We start from the raw sequence: 25,996 nt of genomic DNA, 5'->3' as shown, positions 1-25,996 counted from the left end.
CTAAGAAGAGCTGCAACTTTCTCAACATTTTTCTGTTAAACAGATTAAATATACTTGGGAAGAAATGGATGGACCCTGCCCCTTACTCCATTTGCTTGCTTTATACTGTTTTTGAAGTTTGGGACAATGTTAGGAAATATTCCCACTGGCACAATCAAGTAAATTTTTGTGGCACATTTTGACTTCTTTTCAAAGATTGCTTAAATCCTGTGACATTAATCATGATCTTCTAATAATACACTACAGAGATTCCCAAAAAGATGGTTAATTCCCAAGGCTCCAATACTGCAACAGATCAGTCTCTCTCTCTCTCTCTCTCTCTCTCTCTCTCTCTCTCTCTCTCTTTCTCTCTCTCTCTCTCTCTCTTTCTCTCTCTCTCTCTCTCTTTTTCTCTCTCTCTCTAACACACACACACAGACACACACAAAATTCTATGAATAATATATATTTTTTCTGTGATACTTTGACTCTCTGCTGGGATAGAATTAACGTATCTCAAAATTTTTTTAAAAATCTTTTTTTTCCAAAGGCCTGTTATTTGTCTACATTGCTGACATTAGGGAAAAGAAAAGCTAGGTTTGATATTTCAACTGCATCAACTGAACACGTAATATAGTGAAGACTTTACAACTGTTTGTTTCTGGTAAGCCTGTTTGTTATTATTACCAGTCAACTAGGAGAATCCAGTGCCTGTTGGGAATCCCACCCCCAACAAATGAATCTCTGTGATTATGGAGAGTGACCAAATTAACCACATAATTGCTACACTTATCCTCATTGTATAGTATGGGTATTTCAGCATGTATAAATATGGCCATGAACCAACTATATTTCAACCATCTTGGTTCATTTTAACCATTTCCTGAACATCTAATTGGATTGTTTTTATAACCTATCTTATTTAATCATAAAAGTTGTTTGCATATATCAGTCTAGTATTTTTAATTTAATCTTTTAAATGTTTGCATCTGCATATATACAGTTCTATTCGACAGCATTTAACAAGCAGCTTTCTTTTTTATTTCTCCCAAAGGTACGTCATATTATTATTTTATGCCAGATTCAATTTAGTCACACGCTTTGACCTTACCTACTGTATTTTCTTCTACCCTTTCAATAACCTTGTAAAGTGGCAGAGAAAATGTTACACGTAAAATTGCCCTGAAATGTATGGAGACAGTTTGCAGTCACAACTGCACTGTGCTATACAATAAAGCTCCCCTCACAGGCAATTGCTGCTGGAGGCTGAAGCCTCTAGAATGAATCTCAGGAAGAATATACCCCATCTTAAACTGTCTTCCTTTAAGGGTGACAGTGAAATTTCTGCCCTGCTTGGGAAAATGCACTAATGCTACTTTCTCTTACAATTTGAAAACATTTTATTGGCTTTAAGAATTCGTTTAATCAAGTCCCAGTGTAGATTTTTCTCACTCCTGGGGTTGTTTAGTAAAATATGGATTAGGGCAAAGCCCTCTAATGTGTCCTTAGGAGAGTCATCATGGTAAGATCTGTGGAGGGGTAGGGGAATGAACAGGCTCCAGAAGATTGCTTTTAGCGAAAAAAGAAGGAGAAAAATGAAGCTTTGGCAGGAATAACTCTGTGTTTGAAACAAAACTATGAAAGAAAAGTATGTCAGTAAAAAAGATTTCCCCAAAGATTCGTTTGGAGTAGAATTTTCAATATAATGAAGATAAAGCAGTTTTGAGAATACCCTCTAACAATATTTTATTTCTAATAAAATTGCCTAAGAACAACTGAAACAATTGACAAGGGCAAGGGGAACTGCATCACTGAAATAATAATTGAATAAATAATTGAACTGCATCGCTGAAATAAATAAAAATATGCTTATCTCAGGAGACATCTTGTTAGATTTCCTAAAATATAATTATTTAGCTATGTAATTGAATTAGCACATAAACAAAGAACACTTCTGATTTTAATATCTGAGGATGGAAAAGAGTGGGAAAAAGAATTTTCACACTATTCATAGGTGAAATATGCCTTTAGCTTACATGTATAAGTTTTCTAATTCTAGGAGTCTCTGCAGTCTCCTTCCTTTGAGTGTTTTCTAATGAGTATGATCATCTATAATAATAGCACTTATTTACATATGGTATTGTACTAAGGGGTAAGCAAAACAAACTATGCAGAGCTATTCCCTGCCTGGTAGGAAAGGTCAGTCTGATATGATATAGCATTATACACAGTTATTTAGGGGAATATGAGCAAATATATTCAGCAATTTTCTTGCATGAGCAATTTGAAAACAATTTTACATGTTCAGGTCAGAGAATATGTGTTTCGATCAGAGTTGGAGAAAGGAGATGCTTTGAGAATTAATGGAATTTCAGCCTGATAGTTAATTACAGCAAGGGCTGTGGGACTCGACAAACCTACATTTGGGTCCTGACTGGGCCCTTCTTAGCAGTAACATGACTTCAGGCAAGTTGTTAATTTTTTTTAAATCCCAGTTTTCTCATTTGTAAAACATAGACAACAACTGCATTTTATTCATAGTTCATGTAAAACTTTCCTGGCGCCTAAACTATGGTAAGTGTTAGACTGAAATCAGGCAATCAGTAATAAGCCTTTCAAATTTTAACCCATTTTCATCTATTTTGACTTCTTTATTACATATCCTCCCTCTTGCCAATCTTTCAAATAGACATCCAGTGGCATTTCCTGTATTCCACATTCTGAGGGCGTCCCTAGGGTTTCAGTTTTTAGTTTCCTTAATTTTCTTTTTTACCATTGTTTCACTGGCAGCCAGCATGTGACCTGAAAAGATGAGTTTTCATACCATTGCAGAAAATGTTGACAGCTTTCTTATCTTTGTGTCAGCTATTTACTCCCATTTACTTCTTGGTGCCTTTCTGACAAACACTCATTTATTCTACCTACATCCTAAAGTAATCCCTGATAAAATGGAGCTTCAATTCTATTCCTAAGATCTCTTCTCTCTTTCATTGTCAGTCACCGTTAGTCGAGAATGTACCATTTGGCTCACTCTGGCTCGGGATCTTTGTAGTCACATATGCTGTTCTCTCTCTCTCTATTTTATCAATCTGGAGTCACTTTAATGTTCCAAATGGAATTGGAGCCAGATACCTCATATTCTGTTCACCTCCACATGACCCTTACACAACTGGAAACGAATCTAGGATCAAAATAATGCTGGCTACGATTGAGAACAGAGATTCTGGTGGATGTCTGTAGTTTCAATAGTCGTAATTACAATACACACAATTCCTGTCCTTCCCAAAACACCCAACAATTGGAACAAGCACAAACTTTAGTATGCCTTGGATTAAAAATATGTATTTTGCCAATTTCTTTTAAGTAAAGTTTACTTTCTACTTTAGTGACAAGTATGAATTTACTGAAATAGTAAGGTTTTCTGCTTTATATGTTCATGCAATAAAAGTAGAACATATTATAAGAGATACATTCTTCTTCATAGTCCAACCATGTTAGGAAAAGAGGATAAAATTCAATGCAACTTACTGGTGAAAGAATTTAGAGCGTAGCTATGATGGTCAGTGTGCTGTGTTGCCACTGTAATGATAAAGTGTATGTAACGTAAGATGTACTCTTAAATCTCATTAAAGTTAAAATCGATATGGAAATATGTAGCAGGAATGAATTTGTTATAAAATATTTAGATCCATAAAATATTGCACTGGCTTATTTATTATCTCACTTTCTTGTTAGATCCTCAACCTAAATTAATGAGGAAACCTCTACCCTCCCCATTTCTTTCTTTTTTTTTTATGAGGTTTTTCTTTTTCTCCCTTTTTTTTGAGACGAAATCTTGCTCAATTGCCCAGGCTGGAGTGCAGTTGCAGGATCTCCACTCACTGCAGCCTCTACCTCCAGGGTTCGAGGGATTCTACTGCCTTAGCCTCCTGAGTAGCAGGGACTATAGTCACAAGCCACCATGTGTGGCTAATTTTTGTTTGTTTAGCAGAGACAGGGTTTTACCATGTTGGCCATGTTGGTCTCGAACCCTTGGCCTCAAGTGATCCGCCTGCCTTCGCTTCTCAAAGTGCTGGGATTATAGGTGTGAGCCACTGTGCCGGGCCCAGCGTCCCCATTTCTTGTTAACCACTCATGGCACTATCAGAATCTCTCTTGTTGCTCACTTCTCTTTTTGCTGTAGTAAGCTGTGGCCTTGCCTTATATCTCTTACTAGTCTGCAGGCGCTTGAAGGTTTAATAAGGCATTTTATACAGAGTGGTTGTACATTAAGACCATGTTGTCCCTTAGAAGCAAGATAAGCTAAATTCAAAGCTTCTTCATGTAGATTTTTGAAAGTTCATTTTTCTAAGATCATACAAGTGAGATGGTGAGGACAGTGTGATATTTATAGTTTCTTGAATGTTGTAGCTCTGGGTGCCTGCTTCCTCTTAATAACTTTATTTTAAAGATTATTGCCACAGCTCAACAGTGCCATTTTTACCTTGTGTAATATCAGGGCTAATATGAAAGTAAACCCTTTAAAAATGTTTTCATGAAGAAACAAATCGGCAGGTTTCTGTGTGTGAAAGCATTTATTGTGTGCAGGGAAGTTGAAGGGATTTCCTTTGCAGATGAGACAGAAATGGAACATTCCAATTTCTACAAGTATTTCAGCCATCTGTGCATTTTAAACTACAACCTCTTGACTTATTACTTAGCTCTTAGACTCCTTCCTTCACCCCCATCCTCAAGTTTTATAGTTATTTATAATGCAGAATAGTTCTTTTTCTCTTTTCCCTCCTTCCTTCCTTCCTTCCTCCCTCCCTTCCTCCCCTTTTCTCTTCCTTTCCTTTCCTTTCCTCTTCCCCATCCCCTCTCCTCTCTCCCTCTCCCCTTTCCCCTCTCCCCTCTCCCCTCTCCTCCGCTCCCCTCCTTTTGCTTTGTCTCATTTACCTGTAACATCTTGTTCTAATTCTTCACTTCTAAATGTCTTTTTCTTTCTTTTTTTTCTTTCTTGAAACGGAGTCTCACTCTATCACCCAGGCAAGCTGGAGTGCAGTGGTGCAATCTCAACTCACTGCAACCTCCATCTCCCAGGTTCAAGTGAGTCTCCTGCCTCAGCCTCCCAAGTAGCTGGGATTACAGGCACCTGCTACCATACCCAGCTAATTTTTGTATTTCTAGTAGAGATGGGTTTTCACCATGTTGGGCAAGCTGGTCTCAAACTCTTGACCTCAGGTGATCCACCTGCCTTAGCCTCCCAAAGTGCTGGCAATACAGGTGTAAGCCATGGTGCCAAATGTCTTTTTCTAAATACAGATGGTTCCTCTGCCCAGAAACATTTTGAGTCGTTAAGATAATATAGTTTTATGCCCTGCTACAAATGCATGAAATGGTGAAGTAAAGTTTGTAGAGGATCTTCAGGGGTACATGTAATTTACCAGTGCTGGGGAAAATGATGGTGAAGAGATTAGAGGATGCAATAGTGGCAGAGGAAGCCCAGTTTGTTTGCTCCTTCACAGCTTCAGAAAATGTACAGCAGTGATTCTGAAGACCTTGTTTGAGGGCCTCCTACAGTTAGATTCAACTAACCTGAGCAGTCTTGTTTAAAATGCAGATTCCTTGTCTTAACAGCCAGAGATTACAGTCCACCTGTTCTTTATTCAGTATACATACAATCAGTTTTGAGGACCACTGACAAAGGAATGTAATAACAGCTGATATGACCATGAGTACACTGCACTTTTCATAAGGTTTTTAAGCCATGGAAAGCCCTAATTTGAACCCGTGATTATCCAGAAACTCCTGTGCTGGAGACACAGCAGTTTGAAAGCATACTTGGGGAATGAGAAAACACAGGATGGAAGGAAGATCTCTCTTTTCACATCAGGAGCAGCCTCACAAGAAAAGAAAAAACTAGCTCCCTGTGCATTGAAACCACAAGGAGGCGCTATAGAAACCTGCTGCATTTAAACCCAAATGGTCTCGAGAGCAGGGATCTATCCTGCAAGATGTTGTCCCAGGCCAAGCATAGAAAAGGTGCATTTTTTCTTTATAATTCTCTTTGAATGGCAAACAATTAAGTTCAATTTAGAAAAGAAGGGCAGTTCTTACATAAATCATTGGAATTCTGTGATTTGAAAAATGTTTCCCAAGAGATATAGAACAATGCCCAGAACAACTGTTAAGCACATTTGTCACTAGATGAGCTAGAATGGGAATTCTAAATTACTTAATTCATAAGTAATGAAGTTTTGTTTACAATCACTTTTTAAAGAGGGACACACCATAAGATGATATGATGCATGTTAAGATTATTTTGCCTAGCTTTATTCCTTATTGCATGTGTAAGAATTCCCTACAGATTTTGTGATGTCATATTACTCGACAAGCAAAATTTGACAAAAGGTCAAAGGAAGGCCCACAGGCCTCTGGAGCTATAGCTAGGTAATTCCTTAGGCAAAGGCGGACCTCAAATTCGTTGTATTATACCACCAATAATGCACAATTCTGGAAAGAAAACAAAAATCCCCAAAGGGCAAACTCAAGACAGCATGAGCCATTCTCACAGTTTACTCTTGGTAGCTTGGTAGGATAGTGACATATTGATAGAATAGTAACATCTTGAGAGTAATTCTTAGAATGTCTGGTAATTTGTAGCATTATCCAGATGCAGAAATTTGAAAGGGAGCAACTCCCCTAGAATTGGATCTGACTAAATTTGCACCTCTGATATCATCATAGTGTATTTTATTGTGTACTCATACTATGCATATATAGTATATTTAGCCATGTTTACAGTGCTTTTTTCCATGGTAGGATATTTTATTCTAAAGGAAAAGCTATAATTTATTATACTGCCTCTTACCATGTAGGAGAAAAACACTTTATATGGACCATTTTTAAATGTCAAATTGAATAGTTAGTACTTCCCAAATTATGTATATTCTTTAAAAATATTAATATTCTAGAAATAAGCATAATATAGAAGCTCACAGCCACATCAGTTATAGTGCCCTTACATATTCAGAGCTTAATTTTTTTATTCTTTGTACTAATTTAAAAAATTTTAATTGACACATAATTTTACATGCTTATGAGGTACAGAGTAATATTTCAATACATCTAGACAGTGCGTAATAATTAAATCACTGTGTGTCATTATTAAATTAACATATCTATCACCTCAAGTGCTTATCATTTCTTTGTGATGGGAACATTCAAAATCTTCTCTTCTAGCTATTTGAAAACAGAATAAATTGTTGTTAACCATAGTCACCCTACAGTGTTGTAGAAACACTGGAACGCATTCATCCTATCTACCTGTACTTTTGTATCTATTTACCAACCTTCTCCCCCTCTTTCCACTTACTTCCCAGCCTCCAGTAAACACTTTTCTACTCTCTACTTCCATGACAAAACTCTTTTGGCTTTCACATGTAACTGAGATTGTGTGGCATTTATTCTTTTGTGCCAACCTGGATTATTTTACTTAACATAATATTCTCTAGGCTAATCTAGAGCCACAAATTACAACAAAAAATGTTTCATTCTTTTTTAATGGCTGTATAAGAGTCCATTGTGTGTTTATACCACATTTTCTCTATTCATTTATCTGTTGATGAACACATAGGTTGATTCCATATCTTGGCTATTGTGAATAGAACTGCAATAAATGTAAAAGTACAGATATTCCCTCAACAACACTGATTTCCTTCCTTTAGATATACACTCAGCAGTGAGATGGCTGGATCTTATGATCATTCTATTTTTGGCTTTTTGAGGACCCTCCATACTGTTTTCCAAATGTACTCATTTGCATTCCCATGAACAGCATATAAAGAGTTCATTTGTCTCTACATCCTCACCAGCACTGGTTATTTTTTGCCTTTTTGATAATAGCCATTCTACTTGGGGTGAGATGATATCTCATTGTGGTTTGACTTGCGTTTTCCTGATGATTAGGGAGGTTGAGAATTTTGTCATATGCCTGTTAGCCATTTGTATGTCTTCTTTTGAGAAATGTCTTTTCTGATCAACTGTCCATTTTTAAATCAGATTATTTGGTTTTACTTTGCTGTCAAGTTGTTTGGGTTCCTTGTATATATATTCTGGATACTAATTTCTTATATGAATAGTTTGCAGACATTGTCTTCTATTCGACAAGTTGTCTTTTCACTCTGTTGATTGTTTTCTTTGCTCTGCAGCTTTCTAGCATGACATAAACCCATTGTTTAATTTTTGCTTTTGTTGCTTCTCTCTTTGAAGCCTCATCCATAAAGTCCTTGCCCAGCCCAATGTCCCAAACCATTTCCCCTATGTTTACTTTTAGTAGTTTCATAGTTTTGGATGTTCTATTTAAGTAATCCATTTTGTGTTGAATTTTGTATATGGTGATAGATAGGAATCTAGTGTCATTGTTCTTCACACGGATATTCAGTTTTCCCAGTACTATTTATTTGTTTGTTTAATTTTAGATTCTTGACATACATGAGCAGGTTCATTGCATGAATATACTGCAAGATGTGGAGACTGTCCCTTCCCCAATGTATGTTCTTCCTACTTCTATCAAAAATCAGTTGACTGTATATATGTGAGTTTATTTCTAGGTCCTCTATTCTGTTCTATTCATCTAATTGTCTGTTTTTATACCAGTGCCATCATGTTGGTTACTATAGGTTTGTAGTATATTTTGAAGTCAGATAGTGTGATGCTTTTAGCTTTCTTTTGTGTGGGGCTTTTTGCTCAGGACTTTTTGGCTGTTTGGAGTCTTTTGTAGTTTCATACAAATTTTTGGATTTTTTTTTACTTGTGCAGAGAAGGACATTTCTTTCTAGATGATCTGTCCAATGCTGAGAGTGGGGTGCTGAAGTCCCCAACTGTTGTTGTATTGGAATCCATCTCTCTCTTTTAACATCTTTACATTAACTTGATAGGAATTGCATTTAGTCTGTAGATTGCTTTGGGTAACAAGGCTATTTTAACAATATTAATTCATCCAATTCATAAACATAAAATATCTTTCCAACTTTTGTGTCTTCTTCAACTAATTTCATCAGTGTTTTATAGTTGTCATCATAGAAAACTTTGACCTTGGTTAAATATATTCTCCTATAATTTTTGTAGCTATTGTATGTTGGATTGCTTTCTTGATTTCTTTTTCAAATATCTAATTATTGGTGTATAGAAGTATTACTGATTTTTTGAATGTTGATTTTATATTTTGTAACTTTACTGAATTCATTTGTCAATTTGAGGAATTCTTTGATGGAGTCTTTATGTCTTTATATGTGATTATATTATCTGCAGGCAGGGCGTTTGATTTCTCTTTTCCCGTGTGAATGCCATTTCTGTTATTCTCTTGCCTGATTGCTCTGGCTAGGACCTCTACTAAGTTGAATAAGAATGATGAAAATCAGCATCCTTGTCTCATTCCAGTTCTTACAGGAAAAGTTTCAGTATTCAATATGATGTTGGCTGTGGGTTCACATGCTCTTTCTGTGTCTATTGTGATGATCATATGGCTTTCATCTTTCATACTGTTGATGTGATGTATCGTGACTATTGTTTTGCTAAGTTGAACCATCTTTGCCTCCATGATCACTTGATCATGATGGATAATCTTTTTAATGTGTGTTTGTATTCATTTTGCTTGTATTTTTTGAGAATCTTTTTGCATCTATATTCATTGTGGGTATGAGTTTTCTTTTTTTTATTTTTAGACAGAGTTTTGCTCTTGTTGCCCAAGTTGGAGTGCAATGGTGCGATCTCGGCTCACTGCAACCTCCACCTCCCAGGTTCAAGCGATTCTCCTGCCTCAGGTTCCCGAGTAGCTGGGATTACAGGCATGCACCACCATGCCCAGGTAATTTTGTATTTTTAATAGAGATGGGATTTCTCCATGTTGGTCAGGCTGGTCTTGAACTCCTGACCTCAGTTGATCCACCCACCTCAGCCTCCCAAAGTGCTAGGATTACAGGCATGAGCCACCAAGCCCAGCTGCCTATAGTTTTCTTATTTTGTTTTGTCCTTATTTGGTTTTATTATCAGGGTAATACTGGCCTCACAGCATGAGTTTGGAAGAATTTTCTCTCCTTTAATATCTTGGAATAGTTTGAGAAGGCTTGGTGTTATTTCTTCTTTCAGTATTTGTTAGATTTCAGCCTTAAAGACATTTAGTTCTTGATTTATCTTTGTTGGGAAACTTTTTATTACTGATTCTATCTTGTTATTTGTTACTGGTCTGTTCAGGTGTTCTGTTTTTTTATTGGTCTGGTTTAATCATGGTAGGATATATGTTTCTAGAAATGTATCTGTTTCCTCTGCGTTTTCTAATTTGTTGGTTTGTACTTGTGTCGGTTGTATAGTTGTTGCATAGTTGTATAGTTGGTGTCAGTTGTAATGTCTTTGATATATAGCTGCTGTCAGTTGTAATGTCTTCCTCATTTCCAATTTTGTTTATTTGGATCTCATCTCTTTTTTCGTTAGTCTAGCTAATTGTTAATTTTGTTTATCTTTTATTTTTAAAACTTTTGATTTTATTCATCCTTTGTATTTTTTGGTCTCTATTTCATTCATTTCTTCTCTGAAACATTATTTCTTCCCTTTTACTAATTTGGCATTTGGTTTGTTTTGCTATTTTAGTTTTATTGCAATCCATTGTTAGGTTGTTTATTCAAAATCTATAGTTCATTGCTATGAACTGCCCTCTTACTACTGTTTTTGCTGTATCCCATGGGTTTTGGGGTACTGATTTTCTATTTTCATTTGTTCCAAGAATTTTTTAAATTTCTTCCTTAAATTCTTCATTGATCCATTGGTCTTCAGGAGCATGTTGTTTAATATCCATGTATTTGTACAGTTTCTAAAATTCCTCTTCTTATTGATTTCTATTTTATTCCAGTGTGGTTGGAAAAGAGATCTGATATGATTTTAATTTTTTAAAATCTGTTGAGGCTTGTTTTGTAGCCTATTATGTGATCTATTCCAGAGAATGTTCCATGTACTGATGAGAAGAATGTGTATTCTGCAGCTATCAGATAAAATTGTCTTTAAATGTCTTCTAGGTCTAGTGTAGTTTCGATCTAACATTTCTGTGTGGATTTTCTCTCTAGATAATCTTCAATGCTGAGAGCTGGGTATTGAATTCCCTAACTATTTTTATATTGGGATCTATCTCTCCCATTACATATAATAATATTTGCTTTATATATCTGGGTGCCCCAGTGTTAGGTATTTACAATTATTAAATATTCTTGCTCAGTTGATCTTATTATCAATATATAATGACCAGTACTATAGATGAATGATCATTAGGAAGTTATTTCCTCTCATATGTTCACTTTTCTCTCTGTGAAAGTGGACATAAAAACCTATACCCCTAAGTTTTTATGAGAATAAAATGAGATAATGTTTTAAAACTGTAGAAAACTATATAAGTATCCAGTAAGTGGGTATGAGTTATTAATATTAAATTTTTCTTCTTTATCAGTAAGAAACATTTCAAAATATGTTATTCATTGAATTAACATTTTCTCTGAAAATTACCCTAATTTATTCATTCTCGAATAGAGATGATTTTGCTTTCATAGAGATTATTTGGCAACACCTAGAGATACTGTGGTTGCCACAACTTGAAGGTCCTACCAGAATTTAGTGGGTAGTGCCCAAGGATATTGGTGAACATTCTGTAGTACACTGGATGGTTCTCCATATCAAAGCATTATCTGCTCTGAAATCTCAATAGTATGGAAATTAAGAAATATTGGTCAGATTTTAATTTTAAGAAACAAAAATGATATAATTGTAAATTACATACATTGCAAGAATTACTGTAATAATAAAAAATTAGAATAATCCTCTCTTATTTAGAAGTTGGGATAAGACAGATTTTTGTTAAACCTATGGAAGTTTTGAGCTATAGGTACTATAATTTTACCAAGAACATGCTCATGTACCTTGAAAATTATATTCTGCTAGAGCTTAAATAATGTGTTTAGTAATTCACTGCACTACAAAGAATACTAATCTTAACTATTAGAAAACTAAAAAGTTTTCAGTGAAAACATTGCAATTTAGTTGTAGCACATACAAATGGATATTTTCTCTGCTTAAAAACTTTCTGTTTCTGTTTTGTGTCAGAGAGGAATCTAGCATTTTTTAGTATTAGACCAAAGGCTGTATAAGTATATATAAATAATGCAATCTTTTCAACACGTGGCTAATTTCCAAGGTCAAACTTTCTCCAGTTCTTATCCAAATCTCTTCCATATCCTTTCTGGATAAAAAGAACTTAATTTGCTGTGTCTAAAATCTGTTTGCATGCAAGACAATCACTCATGTCAGAATAATAGAATTTAAACTACTTGATGCAGAAATGGTTTTCGTTTATAGATGGACACTGTTGTCAAAATAGAATGGGAGGATGTTTGGCAATCCATCTGATGATTATTTAATATTTAAGGAATCAGGCTACTTGACATACTTGGTACCTCCCTTCTAGATGCTTATAGTGCAAAATTCTAAGATAATGACATAGCAATACAGAATTGATTCCACCCACCTTTAAACAAAAAATATGCGTAATTTTCTTTCGGTTTCATTTGGACCCCATGTGCCTGACCCTGTGCTGGAAAATAAGAGGAAATCTTATACCAACCTTCTAATTAATATTGACATCACAGCATATGTAAGTTTTCATTAAAGCTTTGAGAGGTGGTTCAGTAGATGTGAAAATGCAGTTTTATTCTAGGCAGAAGAGAAGTGAAAACCTTTACTAAAAGATGGAAAATTTAAAAGGTAATCAATATGTTGACCAGTAGTGAATGGATTAAATAACAGTATGAAGTTAAGGATGAAATATCCAAGATTAAATATAAATACACATTATAAATTGTAAATTAGCTGTTTGAATAATTCTGGCACGGAAGACAACTAGTAATTTGCAGGTAAATGTTTAAAAGGTAGCTCTTAAAAAGAAAAAAAAAAACCAAAAAACCAAAACTAAGAAAAATATCCATACTACTATGGTCTGAATGTTTGTGTCCTCTCAAGATTGAAACCTTATCACCAATGTTATAATGTTATGAGGTGGGGCTTTTGAGAACTAATTAGGTCATGAGGGTGACAGAGCCCTAAATAAATGGGATTAGTGCCCTCAATAAAGAGGCCATGGAGAGCTGTCTTGCCCCTCCCATCATATGAGGACATGGTGACAGTGTGCTGTTTGCACCAGAAAGTGGGCCTTCCTTCAACAGATACCAAATCTGCTATCCTGATTTCCTCTGCTTGATTTTGAACTTCCCACCTTCCAGAAATGTGAGAAATATATCTGTGTTGTTTGTAAGCTACCCAATTTTTGGTATTTTGTTATAGCAGTCCAGACAGACTAAGATGTCCACCTGGCTATTCATTCCTTTCAGGCTTCCAATGTGGAAGTCACTAACACAGTTGAGACAAGACATGCAACAGCAATCCATAATCAAGTTTTTTGGTTCCATCCATACAATAGACATAAGTAACCCAAGGAACATAAATAATAGTAAATATAGTAAAATAATTCAGAAATAATGAATGTGTGGTACATAATGGCTTTGTTTCTAATATAATTTTTAATTGGTAAGTTTATATAATTTTTTTTTTTTTGAGACTGAGTTTCGCTCTTGTTACCCAGGCTGGAGTGCAATGGCATGATCTCGGCTCACCGCAACCTCCGCCTCCTGGGTTCAGGCAATTCTCCTGCCTCAGCCTCCCTACTAGCTGGGATTACAGGCACGCGCCACCATGCCCAGCTAATTTTTTGTATTTTTAGTAGAGATGGGGTTTCACCATGTTGACCAGGATGGTCTCGATCTCTTGATCTCGTGATCCACCTGCCTCGGCCTCCCAAAGTGCTGGGATTACAGGCGTGAGCCACTGCACCCGGCCAGTTTATATAATTTAACATTTATAATGGCTGTGTTTAAATCAGGCTTACAAAATTTCTGAAAATTTAGCTCTTAGTTCTCCCAAGCCAGTATGAGCTGGCTTTAGTACACCATTGATGGGAATAGTTATTTCAATTCCCCACTTAATTTTGATGTACTGAGTTGAACTTGACATAAAGGATGACTAATCGTGACTACAAGTGTATTGGAGGGCAATACATTGGATGAGAAACATAATTTTTGAAATTTTGACTATTAAGGATATAGCAGAAAAGGAACTCTGAAATAAAAGTTGCACTATAGAACTGTATATGGAAAAAGTATAAATATTAGAATACTTTACATAATAAAACCAAGAAGAGATTATAGGAAAAAATAGAATGAGAAACATGACTTTGGGACTAAGAAACTTGTAGCTTGTTTGTGGGTATTTAGATTTAAAAGGGATTGTTGGATTACAGAATTCTTGTGTATCTTGTTCAAATAAAGATATATGATCACTGATTGACAATGGTAAATCAATTTGTATGCATTTGTGCATGAGTCTGTGTGTGTGGGAAATAAGTGTTTTTAAATCTGGCATCTGTCAGGCCATATTTGAAATGCCTAGTTTTTATTAAGGATCCTAAAAGATCTTCCGTAAAGATCTTTTGTAAGTAGAGCATGAAAACCAAGTAGACATTTTCTTTAGATTGCCTGAAAATTTAAGGTACATTTTTGTCTTTTTGCCAAGAGAACTGGTTACTTTAAGAGCTAAGCCCTATATTGCTATGGCTTTTTATCAAAAAGATTCCATTTACTGTATTGCTCTGGATTTTCTTGTTCCTTTCTTGTTTTCAGAAAACCACAACAAACTATTTTTTTTTAGTTGAATAAAATAAAAGTAGAATGCCTCACTTTGGAGAGGAAAAGAATAGCTAAGGTTGAGCTTAAAGGAAAAAATTACAAAAAAACTATGCACCACAATGAAGCTTTGAAAATGAAGCCCTGAACAAATGAAATAATGACAACTTGTAAGTCAGGAGTCCAGAAGTTCTGTTTTATGATTACGTTGCTGTTTAATTTCTTTATATCTTTTTGCCATTGTTAAAAAAAAAAAAGCAGTCAGAACTTCAAAGGGACCCTGCATGTGTTCTGAATCAGGGCTGCAGAGCTGATGCCTGACAGCCCAGAAATTAAAACGAAATAAATATGCTGTTTTAACTCCTATATTTTTTCCAATAACGACAACAACAAAATCACTTTTTTTCTCTATTTGCAGTTTTTTCTTTGTTAAGTTTAAAATTGTGTTCCTTCGGATGTTTTCTCATTTACCAATTATGGGAATGAACCCTCAGAGTACAGAATTTTTGTAGACTTCAGAGGGAATTTCAGGAAACTAGAGTAGATGTTAAGGCTTTGCATCAGCCTTTGTGACTTTTTCTGTACATTAAAACAGACCCTCCCCCACCCGGCGCTGGAAAAAAAAAACGGAAAAAGACAAAGAACCTTAGTCGTCAGGCCATGCCCAAACACCTGCATTTGACTGTTCTTGCATTTTCTTGGGATGATGGAAGCAGACATCTCCAAAGAACAAAGAAAGGCTCAGGGATGGTTTGTGTTTGAAAGTGCACTAGCGTGAATATGAAATGTCAGTCACTAGCCAGAAATTTGGCAGCCATTTCTTGGAGTATTGAAGAGAGTAATTAGAGTTTGACCCACAGAGCTCTGTTACGTGGGGGTGGAGATGAATCGTTGACTAATGTAGAATCATAAATTCAAAGGTACTTTGATATCATCTGCAATAATTTCTTAGTTTTACAAATTAGAAAGTGAGGGCAGTGTGTCTCAAAGTAGCAAAGTGTTTTGCTCAAAATAATACAGTTAGTAAAGTGGAGTAAAATTTTGACTAATTATGTTATGTGGATAATGAGATAGAGAGAAGCTATTGGGCTTCATAGAGAAACTACTGAAACTTCAGGTAGAAGCTATTGAACTTCAGAGAGGAACAGGCACATAAACACTTTGGATTTAGGGACAGCATTCTACCTGCCTATCAGCCATTACTCTGAAACACGTCTGCCTTTCTTGCTCATTTAATCAATGTTCACAAACAACAAAAAAGTGTAGATAAATAGAAGCCAGGACTAAAGGACTTGCTGACCATGTCTTCACAAAGAAAAGAAGAGAAAAGTAAAGCTACTCTGCGAAGATCGTAAGTTTAATGGGCTTGGGTTCTTTCTTTTCTCTCCCACAATGCCATCTCAATCGACTGCACATCTGGCCTGCAGAGCATCCTAGAATGCTTATTTCCGGAATCTAAGAGGCTTTCCTAAGTATTTCTGGGGAAGAGTCCATGTTTTATTGAGGTTAAAATTCTGAGAGTATATTGTGCTCAAACAGAGATGATACACTTCAGTTTGCATATGCTCTTAGAAATTCTGTGAATATTTGTGGTAGAGAGAAAATAGTAAATTCAAAGTTGGCAAATATGAAATCTTCTAATGTTTCTTAGGAAAGAGCACAGAGAAGGTCTAAGCACTGATATCTCTGCTCAGACACTGTCATGGTGTTTGCAATGAGTCATGAGGAAGAACTCAGGATCAAGCATGGGCACTGCACAATTGAAGCATCCCTCTGGACCTCTGGACATGAATTTGAGAAAAACTGATACTGTTTTTTCAGTCAATGCTACTGTGTTTATTTATTAGCTGATGTGCCAAGAATTAGGATATTGAACCACTCTTTCAAAATCTCACAAATAAATTGAAAATAGAGAAGACATGTTTATATGAAAAAAAGACAGAATCTCATTGTGCAAATTCTGCAAGCAAAAGGTGTAGTGATCAGAGACACTTACCTGAATGTTGTGGTGGGGGCAGCAGAGTTGCTCTTGTGTAACGAGTTAGACATAGATGAGAGAAGGAGGAAAAGCAGATGAAAAGGACATGAGTGAAGAGATCACATTTGTTTTCCAGCAACCATTTGCTGCTTTTAATGTGTCCTTGCATTTGGCAAAGTAAAGAAATGCATTTTTTCATGTATTCATCTTAACCTTGGGTGTTATTATCCCCAATTTACTGAAGAAGAAAGAGAGATTCACAAAAATATGTTTGAGATGACACTGATGTCAGTGAGAGGGATGAAATTTAGGCTCCAAAGTCTATGTTCTCATTAATACATGCTCCAGAAGGTAAGCCTATTTTGTGCAGTCATTTTGACAATCATGGTGTATTGGGGCCCTAATCACCAAACTGAGGAGTTTAAGGTCATTTGTCACTGAGTAGTTTGAGATAGAGTGTCATTAATGTTGATAGACATTACGGTTTCACAATCTTGATTACCTATTCGCCAAAGTAGGGACATCAGGTGGAAAAACTGATAATGGATAATGGATTATATTTAAGCACATGCAATTTAAATCAAGTAGATGTGCAAAGAAATGCTTTTCTGGCAATTTCTGATTGGAGATACGGGCTAGAAACGGAGAGTAGGAAGAGTAGGAGATTTCAGTCTTTGGTTCAGTGATAATGGATATAACTGTGACAGTGAAAACATTCACTGAGGGACCATGTTTGCAAAGGGAGAGTGGCGTGCTGAGGCCATAGTCTCTCAGGAATACCTACATTTCTCAGGTGGAAGGAGGTAGAGGAGTTGGCAGCTTGACGTGGGGAAAAGGAGGAGAAAGGGGGAAATCCAAGAATGTGAAGGCACTTGGCCAGGTGAGAGGAGTGTTTCATAAAGCAAGGGAGATAAAACTATTAATAATAGAATATTATTGAAGAAATATTTTATATAGTGCACTTAATGTATAATATTTATAGCTTTTCCTACTTAGGTTAAGAATAGACCTAAGCATTTTAGACTTTTTGCAGGTGATCATTAAAAGTTGCCCCTAAGTTAAACCACCAAAATCACAGTCTTACTACCTTTTCACGTTTATTGTCTGTCTCTCCTCCACTAAAAGGTTAGTATACTCTTGGATAATGCATTCACATACAGTTTGACTGCATAGCCCTGCAAATGGTGCTACCTCTATTGTTTTCAACAGAAAACAATGAACCTGCTTTTCCTTATTCCAAAGAACCTGTTTTTTGTAGTAGTTAAATGATGGCAGAATTAATGAGACTTCTCCTGTTAAAAAACTTCGTTTTAATCCTAGGGGCCTGAAAAATGGTTTTTTTGTTAAGAATCATGGCCATTCATATTTAGTTCTCTGGTTTGTTCAATATAGCCCAAGTTGCTTTTGTTTAGTAATATTACATGTTTCAGATCCTCTGTGCAAATCAAACCTCTGCCCCCTTTTTTTTCATTGTACTTTATGTTCTAGGGTACATGTGCAGATCATGCATGGTTGTTGCTTGGGTACATACATGGCAAGGTGGCTTGCTGCCTCTATTCCCCCATCATCTATATTTGGCATTTCTCCCTACATTATTCCTCCTCACCCTCCCCACCCCTGGCTGTCCTTCCTCTAGCTCCCCCACCCGACTGACCCCAGGATGTGATGCTTCCCTCCCTGTGTCCACATGTTCTCATTGTTCAACACCCGCCAATGAGTAAGAACATGTGGTGTTTGATTTTCTCTTCTTGTGTCAGTTTGCTGAAAATGGTGGTTTCCAGATTCATCCAAATCCCTATAAAGGACACAGACTCATGGTTTTTTATGTTTGCATAGTATTCCATGGTGTATACTGCCATGTTTTCTTTGTCCAGTCTTATCATTGATGGGCATTCGGATTGGTTCCAAGTCTTTGCTGTTGTATACAGTACCTCAGTGAACATCCGAGTGCATGTGTCTTTTTAGTAGAATGATTTATAATTCTTTGGTTATATACCCAGTAATGGGACTACTGGGTCAAATGGAATTTCTGTTTCTATATCCTTGAGGAATTGCCACACTGTCTTCCACAATGGTTGAACTAATTTACACTCCCACCAACAATGCAAAATTTTTCCTATTTCTCCACATCCTCTCCAGCATCTGTTGTCTCCAGATTTTTTAATGATCACCATTCTAACTGGTATAAGATGGTATCTCAATGTGGTTTTGATTTGCATTTATCTAATGACCAGTGATGATGAGCATTTTTTCATGTTTCTTGGCCTCATGTATGTCTTCTTTTGAGAAGTGTCTGTTCATATCCTTTGCCCACTTTTGAATGGGGCTGTTGGTTTTTTTCTTGTAAATCTGTTTTCGTTCTTTGTAGATTCTGGATATTAGCCCTTTGTCAGATGGGTAGATTGTAAAAATTTTTTCCCATTCTGTTGGTTGCTGGCTTGCTCTAATGATTGTTTCTTTGGCTGTACAAAAGCTCTGAAGTTTAATTAGATCCCTTTTGTCTATTTTGGCTTTTGTTGCCATTTTTTGGTGTTTTAGTTATGAATGCTTGCCTATGCCTATTTCCTGGATGGTTTTGCCTGGGTTTGATTCTAGGGTTTTTATGGTGTTAGGTCTTATGTTTAAATCTTTAATCCATCTGGAGTTAGTTTTAGTGTAAGGTGACAGGAAGGGGTCCAGTTTCTGCTTTCAAAAACCAGTAAGTCTGGAAGAAATGGATAAATTCCTGGACACTTGCACTCTCCCAAGACTAACCCAGGAAGAAGTTTAAACCCTAAATAGACCAATAACAAGGGCTGAAGTTGAGGCAGAAATTAATAGCCTGCTAACCAAAAACAGTCCAGGTCCAGACGGGTTTACAGCTGAATTCTACCAGATGTACAAATAGGAGCTGGTGCCATTTCTTCTGAAACTATTCCAAACAAAACAAAAAGAGGGAATCCTCCCCAACTCATTTTGTGAGACCAACATCATCCTGATATCAAAACCTGGCAGAGACTCAACTAAAAAGGAAAACTTCAGACCAATATCCATTATGAACATCGATGTAAAAATCTTCAGTAAAATACTGGCAAACCAAATGCAACACCACTTCAAAAAGCTTATTCATCTCAATCAAGTAGGCTTCATCCAGGGATGCAAGGCTGGTTCAATATACAGAAGTCTATAAACGTAATCTATCACATAAAATGAATCAAAGACAAAAACCACATGATTATCTTAATCAATACAGATAAGACCTTTGACAAAATTCAACAGCCATTCATGCTAAAAACTCTCAGTAAACTAGGTATGGAATTCATCACAAAATATTAAAAGCTATTTATGACAAAACCACAACCAGTATGATACTGAATGGGCAAAAACTGGAAGCATTCCCTTTGAAATCAGCCACTAGACAAGGTTGCCCTCTCTCACCACTCCTATTCAGTATAGTATTGGAAGTTTTAGCCAGAATAATCAGGCAAGAAAAAGAAATAAACGTATTCATTTAGGAAAGGAGGAAGTCAAATTTTCTCTATTTGCAGATGACATGATTGTATATTTAGAAGACCCCTTTGTCTCAGCCCAAAATCTCCCTAAGCTGATAAGCAACTTCAGCAAATTCTCAGGATATAAAATCAATGTACAGAAATCACAAGCATTCCTATACAGCAATAGCAGACTAACAGAGAGCCAAATCCTGAGTGAACTCCCATTCACAATTGCTACAAAGAGAATAAAATACCTAGGAATACAACTAACAAAGGATGTAAAGGACTTCTTTAAGGAGAACTACAAACCATTGCTCATGGACATAAAAGAGGACACAAACAGATGGAGAAATATTCCATGCTCATCGTTAGGAAGAATCAATATTGTAAAAATGGCTATACTGCCCAAAGTAATTTATAGATTCAATGGTATCCCCATCAAGCTACCAATTTTGGAGAAATCCACTTTAAACTTCATATGGAACCAAAAGAGAGCCAGCATAGCCAAGACAATCATAAGCAAAAAGAACAAAGCAGGAGGCATCATGCTGCCTGACTTCAAACTATATTACAAGGCTACAGTAATAAAAACAGGATGGTACTCATACGAAAACAGAGACATAGACCAATGGAACAGAACAGAGGCCTCAGAAGCAACACCACACATCTACAACCAAATGATCTTTGACGGACCTGACAAAAACAAGCAATGGGGAAAGGATTCCCTGTTTAACAAATGGTGTTCGGAAAACTGGCTAGCAGTGTGCAGAAAACCACTGCCCTTTTAAGTTGTTAGTAATAAAGAGGTAAGTACAACATAGAAAAGTTTTTTTCAATAAATACTTGAGTTAATCAATAATAAACCACAACTAATGTCAAGGCCTAATTATAAAGAATAGCCAGTGTACTTCAAGGAAAATTGATAATTATTAGAACCACAAAGTCAGAAGGGCACTTACATGTGTGTCATTTTGCAAATTATCATTTCCAAGGAGTTGCCCCTTATCGTGATACCTAAACTATTTTTGAAAGGTTTTCTTCATGTTGACATTTAACTCTTTGTAAGTCATCATAAAGGTAACCAATATGGTGGTAAACAGTTTTGTGTTAAATGTGAGTACATAGTTTCCTTTAGGACTATATTTTGTGAGAGCCAGGACACAATTCCATTTGAGAAATCTTCCTAGAGAAGAAAAATTGTTGTATCTTTCTAGAATTAACAAGCAGTTATGTAAGTCTTACAGTGTTGGTGCTTTTCTATGAGTTTTACAAGTATTTGCATGCAATGTTGCGATGTTTGTCTCCCAGATCTAAAGCTACCTGATAAAAACAACCTATTGACATAAATTTATTGTTTCAAAGAAGATTTCACAGGATTAGAGGGAAGAAGAAAAGAGAACTAGAAAGGGAAGTTGGGATGCAGGGGAGAAGTAAAAGACCAGGATGAAATGCCATCTTCCATACAATTTCAAGGAAGTCCTAACCTGGAGTAACAATGTATTCTATTATTTATCTTGTTGATATATCAAAACTGGACCTGTTTTTTGTTTCTGTTTTGGTAGGTAGGCTTAAGTTGTTGCCTACTACAAAGTTACAAAAATTGTCAAAGTATCAACTGAAATGACACAGCTAGAAGGAAGCCTTCAAGATTTTGTAGTCAGATGACCTTCAAACCTCATTGCAGGTAGAAAGGACCTCAGTGAGAAACTCAAACCTCAATAGAGAAACTTACTTTAAATGCGGGGATTTAGATTCAAACTTGGTCTGGGATGAGGCTCATGAATCTGCATTTTAACAAACACCCAGGTGATTCTGACTGACTAGAGGTTAAACCCACTTCAAGAAATATGATTTAATCTAACACTTATATTTGACTCTTAGAGAAACAAAGCCCAGAGATGGGAATTGGCAGGTTCAATTATTCAGTAGGTTATAGAACCTGAGCTATATTTAGTTGCTAATATCATTTGTAATCATTGTTTCATATTATCCAAATTCAGAATCATTGGTGCCACCCTGGCTCTGTTGATGATTCTTCACAAAGTAGGCTAGATAATTTTCCTAAGCAATTCATATTTTTATGGTAATAAAAATCAACAAATACCTAGACCTCTTTAAGTAGCTGGAAGAGAACACTTTGGTATCTCCTAAGATAAGTAATGTCTCTTCAGTGAATTTGTCTGAAGTTTGAAATTATTATGATAAGTTACACAACTCTTTTGACACATAGTGATAATGATAAAAGCTTTATTCCCTTAATAGTCACTTTGAATTTCTTTTGTCCCCCATTATTAATTAGGTAATTTTGAGCACCCAGTTGCTATGTTTTCTGAAGCTATAACACTTGTGATTGGAATGAGTGAAATGCTGATGGTCCCACTTTAATAAAGTTTTACATTTTTAGTCTTACAGGTCTGTCCATTAATATCCAGATTCTGAAATCTTAACTATTTTTGAAAAATCTGAACTCACAGTCTATGTGTAGTCTATTCCAGCTATAGACCCGACAGCTGCATATCTCTAGTGTATTCCGGCTAGACTCCCAGCCTAATGCATCTGTGAGCTTCTTTGGTTTGAAACGTAGTTGCCTAATCTCATTACAGACCCTTGTTGAAAGAGATCCATGACCTCCCGGTTCAAATGATTCTAGAATGGCCAGCATTGTGCTTTTTCATTTATTCTGGTACATACCCAGCTATTCCCTAAAGTCCTAGCAACTCCTCTTTATCTTTTATCTCCCCATTGTGAATCTGTCCTCTGCTTACCTCACTTTCTCATCATTCAGTTTCACAATTTTGTCATCTTCTTTTAGATCCCCTGTCTTGAAATGTTTGACCTAAAATGTCACCACCCTCCCCGAGATACTTTATATTTACCATTATGAAGGTTTTATAACATTTTATATAAGTTGGATATTGGGCCTCATTCACAAATAAACTATGCCTTAAGATGCAAGACCTCTGGCATAATCAAGGGAAGACTCCCTTTTCATGTCCCACACCTCCAAGTTTTGAAAGTAGGAAAATCATGCAAGATAAAAACCGTGATGCAATATGCTATGGCATATTTAATGTTCTTCCCCAAAGAATGATAGTTGTATGGAAATATTTCATGGAAGTTTGAGACAGTCTTTATTTTCTTTGAATAATTTTTTTAATGGCAGGTGGGAATAGACTAAAACAAAACAAAACCACTATGATAAATATTTGAAAAGAAGCCTTTATTTTATCCATATTGACAGGTTGAATCGTGGCATTTGTAAAGATGGTATAGGATCTTGGCCAAGTTTGTAATGAAGATTTTCTGCTCTGGTGTTGGAGAATTGCCTGCTTTAAAAAAGGGGGGTAAAAAACTACCCTAACTATTCTGTTGGGCTTATTAGATTCTTATGAAGTTTGCCAAATTTTATGCTTTCTTTTGCAAATATTCTTTAAGAGTTTCAGTTAAATGGTGATTTATTTAAAAAATTAACAATAACAAATATGTAACAGAAGCTTATGTGTCATGGAATTCTTAATCTTTAACAAATACATTTAGAGCCATTTCATGTTTATTTAACATACAATTGCTGTCTAAATTAATCTAAATTAAATGATTGCTTGAAACCTATAATTTGAGGGTTCCTGAACCTCAACTTATGGCAGGAAAAATAAGAAACCAACAGTTTTGCCCAGAAGGTAGATACTTATCTTTTAAAATCAGGTATTTTGGTCTTGAAATTAACAACCCAGGTCATTTGGCATATGCAATTCCAAGGAATGTTTTTGGCAATGAGACATGTCTCTGTTTTCCTTAGAAGGCAATAATTTGTTTTTGTAGCATTTAACAAACCTGTGTAATTTAGCTGATACTTGTCAAGCACTTTAAAGATGAATTATCATCTGTTTCTGAGGAATAGACACATTGATATTCAATAGTAATTTTTTTTGTTTTAAAGACCAGATAACTTATTGTGTGTCGGGCGCTATGCTAGCTGAAAATATCAATATATGAAAGGCAATTAGGTATGAAGTAACCGTGAGGATTAGTATGGCAAATCAGTGCATAAGATTTTTGGCAATGGTCAATTATAAGTGTTGCCGTGGCCATCATAACCTGAGTTGAATTTGGGGAGTACTGCCGTGAATTAATGAATGCTATTCTCAAGTTAAAATGCAAGCTTAAATACAAAGGTTAGTTTGAAAAGGAATTAGTTTTTTGAGGGGGCGATATATTTCCTTTTCAAACTGAAAAATAGCCAAAAAATTGAAGTGGATGTTTCTTTTTCTGAGAATCAGTTTTAAATAATGTAAGCTATAGCTTAGTAAGAAAATGGGTTACAGTCATTAACATTTGAGGATTATTTTTCAGTGATTGGCACTGTGATTGTGGTACTAATACATTAAATTTGCACATCAATATTATTTAGATTTAGCCACAAAATTGTGGTTTGGATGACAGGTACCAAGGTCAACTGACCCAACCTGTTATCCCCACTTTGTCATTGATTGACCTTTGTTGCTTGGGCAAGTTAATTTTCTTATTACTTGGGGTGTTGTGTGATGAATAAATGAGATAATTCATTTCAAACACTTAGCATGGGTGACTGGTTATATTAGCTCTCACTAGGAAAAGGGTAATGAACACCTTTGCTTGGCTCATAACTATGTCTTCATTGCCAGCACAGTTCCTTGGTCACATAGTAGCTTCTCAACAGGTATCTCTTAAATAAATGGATCTGCCACAATTATTTTTTGAGTCCTCTTTGAAGACACGGTGTTTTGGTTTTACTGTGTGTAAAGCTAAATCAATGAAGTTTTGTATAAGTGAATTTTTTTTTTAGTTAAATAAGTCTTTTTTTCCATAGACCTATGTAAGAAAGAGTTTGTGGCCAGAAAGACTTGAGACTTTTTCATTTGGTATATTATATTTATTTGGACTTGAACTTCTTCCCCAGACATCTCTCACTCCTCACCCTCATCTTTGATCATGATTTTCCACTTATTTGTCTTTTTAAAAACATTCTTAAAAAAGGAAAATAGATATTTTATAGCAGTTATATCATAAAGCATAATGTTTTTCATGTTTTACTTTTTTTTTCTTAATTTTTTCTCAAAACATTGCTCCCTAGTATCACTATGGGTCCTAAATTTTTTAAAAGTTGGGTATTATAGTTAAGAGCATGGACTCCAAAGTCAGAAAGTTAAAACCCTGCTTCTGGTGTTTTATCTTGGACAAACTTCTCTGTGTTTGAATTCTCATCTCTAAAATGAGAATAATGGTAATACCTCTTCCTTAACTTTTTGTGCATTAAATAAGTTGTAAAGTGTTCACTACACAGCATACCTTGTAGTAAGCTGCATATAACCTTTAGCTATTATCATACATTCAGCCAGGACAATAAAGCCTGCCTCAGCCTTCTTGACTAATTATTCATCAGTAATTTAATTAAAATTTACTGGAAATGCCAAGAACTGTCCTGGGCACTAGATATACAAGGTCTGGTAAGATGTGGTCCCTTATAGCCTAGGAGTGTGGAATGACAGATTAAGAACTGCAGAGGACAAAAATGCATGTGAAGGCAGCACATAGGAATACATCTACATTGCACAGGGTGTTCAGGATATGTTTATACTGAATTTAAGATATGAGTAAGAGTTAGCTGGATGTGAGCAGGACATTCTATTAGTGGAAGCTCAGAATTGTGGGCCACTGTTGGATTGCAGTACTCCAGTACTTATCAAACTGTATGTAGCTACACTTAAGTCAAGAGAGTAAATAGTACATGTGGGGATGTGAAGGAAGACAGGATGAGAGAGAGAGAGAGGGAGAGAGAG

The 25,996-nt window shown here is 35.8% G+C and overlaps 1 protein-coding gene across 31 annotated transcripts in view; it reads left to right on the top strand.

Moving 5' to 3' along the window:
* HDAC9 (histone deacetylase 9) overlaps positions 1–25,996 on the top strand; it is a 959,772-nt gene that overhangs the window by 850,484 nt on the left and 83,292 nt on the right. Inside the window, exon 25 of one of the 31 annotated variants that reach the window (XR_013523929.1) lies at positions 530–643. The exons of the other annotated variants lie outside the window; for them this stretch is intronic. The gene's annotated coding sequence lies outside the window, so the exon portion shown is untranslated. The remainder of the gene's footprint in view (positions 1–529; positions 644–25,996) is intronic. 31 annotated transcript variants of the gene reach the window in all.

This window comes from Callithrix jacchus, chromosome 11, assembly GCF_049354715.1.
Source record: "Callithrix jacchus isolate 240 chromosome 11, calJac240_pri, whole genome shotgun sequence".
Lineage (NCBI taxonomy): Eukaryota > Metazoa > Chordata > Mammalia > Primates > Cebidae > Callithrix > Callithrix jacchus.
This window is presented reverse-complemented; position numbering and strand designations above follow the sequence as displayed.